Source organism: Neomonachus schauinslandi, chromosome 2 (genome assembly GCF_002201575.2).
Source record: "Neomonachus schauinslandi chromosome 2, ASM220157v2, whole genome shotgun sequence".
NCBI classification, from domain to species: Eukaryota; Metazoa; Chordata; class Mammalia; order Carnivora; family Phocidae; genus Neomonachus; species Neomonachus schauinslandi.
Genome location: NC_058404.1, coordinates 177,143,843 through 177,146,048, shown reverse-complemented (window position 1 = coordinate 177,146,048; position 2,206 = coordinate 177,143,843). Strand labels below are relative to the sequence as shown.

At 40.5% G+C, this 2,206-nt stretch overlaps 1 pseudogene; it reads right to left on the bottom strand.

Moving 5' to 3' along the window:
• Positions 1-429: 429 nt before the first annotated feature.
• Positions 430-1,271, bottom strand: LOC110580179 (annotated as a pseudogene).
• Positions 1,272-2,206: the final 935 nt, after the last annotated feature.

Genomic DNA, 2,206 nt, shown 5'->3' with positions numbered 1-2,206 from the left:
TAGTTTAAATTAACGTATATATTCTTGTGCTTCTCTTTATTCCAGAATGACTGCATTAATCAAACAATGGGAGAGGTAAGAGTGAAAAATAATTTAAAACAAATCTAAAGAATTATAGAAAATAATAATGATGGAGGTTGAAAAATATTTCCAATGTAAATAATTTTATTTATTTACTTATTTCCTTATATTTCAGATTTTTTTCTTGAAATTTATCAGGAGTGACTGAAATAAAAAATATAATTGTTTTCCATCATCATGGAAACGGCATTCAGAGAAAACTGGTCAGATGAATATTACTGCTTCCCATTTTCAAACAGTGAATAGTTGCCATTGATGAAGACAGCCAACAGTCTGTCAAGAATGCTCAAGATATGTTACAAAATACAATGTGCCTGTTCACAGGGGGATAAATAACTAGGAAATAAGTTATGTGAACTTCTTGATTTCATCATGCAAGACAAGCACAAAAGCACCACCCATGCCTCTGAGAACATGCACCTTGAAAAGCTTAGGCTCCTTCATCACAAGCAGTCTTCCTTCAGCAGTCAAGCTGTCTGTGTACATGATGTCAGTCCCTTTGCTGACAGACTGCATCATCATGGGGCAACAAACACCGTCAAAGGAATAGGAAGTCAACCCAGCAACCACTGTGATTGATGGGTTGTGCAGCTGATGAAGATGTGAGCATTCTTGGGATCTGGAAGCATTCTCTTTGCAGTGTCCTAGATACAGAAGTAGGCAGCTCGGTAGATGATAGTACCCTGCACACATTAAAGCCTTGGTACAGGCCCCTTAATTCCATCAGGTTTGTAGATCTTACCCAGTCACTGGGGCCTCTGAATTCCCTTTCAGCTCCAACTTTGCCCGTATCAGCTGCTAGACGGGTTCTGGCAAAATCAAGAGGATTCACAAAACAGAAGGATGTGGCTCCACAGGCACCACCTGATGCCAGATTCCCTGCAAAACCCAGTGCCAAAACTGGGTTCTCTTGTCCACACCACCCAGGAAGATCTACTTGTATTTATCTTTTGAAGTCAAAGTTGTGAGCCTGGGTGGGGAAGGATCTGATGACATTGGCCAGCTTGCCATGCCAGAAGGACAGGCACCCTTGCTCCTTGGGTATACGAACCAGTCTGTAATGCCCTTGTGATTTGCTTGATGGCATGCTGCACCTGCTGCAGTAGCAGCTTGACCCGCTCTCTGGGCTCTACTGCAGCCACTCCACCCACCAGGAAGTTCTTGGTGAAGGACATAGTGGCCTCCGCCATGTTGAAAGGAAAGAGCAGGTGGGCAACTGAGGGACTGCGGTAGGAACCACTGGGACTCTGGGCCTCTGAACTCCAATGTAAATAATTTCATTTATGTATGTATGTATGTATGTATTTATAAAGATTTATTTATTTATTTATTTTGAGAGAGAGAGCCAACCTGAGCAAGTGTGGGAGAGGCAGAGGGAAAGGAAGAGGGAGAAGGAGAGAAGTTGACTCCTGTCCAGTGGGAGCCCCATGTGGAACTGGATCTCACCACCCTGAGATCATGACCTGAGCCAAAATCAAAAGTGGGAGGCTTAACCGACTGAGCCACCCAGGCACTCCACAAATGTGAATAATTTTAAATGGTGTAAAGACACATTGGGATTTTTTTCCCCAATATGTAAGAAAGAAAGAATAAATAAATCTTTCAATCCAAGAAAGAGCAAGGAATCTCACATATATGTACCAGGCATGGTCCATATATTAAAGCATTGAAATAGAGTTCTTGATGGATAAAAATATCTAAAACACATAAAACCCTGGAACACCTGTGCATAGCACCTGGTTTTCACTAAGTTTTAGCCCCTCTTTTTCTTTCCTTTTCCCCCTTTTCCAGCCCAAGATTATTATGACGATTTCAGATAAAAGATGTTTTCCCAATGCACATAGCAAATTATGTTATTTAGCGTCATTATACACAAACAATACGGACACTTTATGCAAAGCTTTATTTTCCAAATGCATGGGTTCTGAAACTTATGAATATTGGATTACCAGAAAGCCTGTGCAAAAATATAAGGCAAAATGGGGAAAAGAAAATAGTGTGCAGTGGTTTATCCTAAAAGAAAGAATAAGGTCATAATCATGAAGCTAATTATGTGATTACATTTCTCTTGATGGTGCTTTTCAAAGAATTAGGAGTGGTTTATTAAAATTGAGAATTCCTGGGA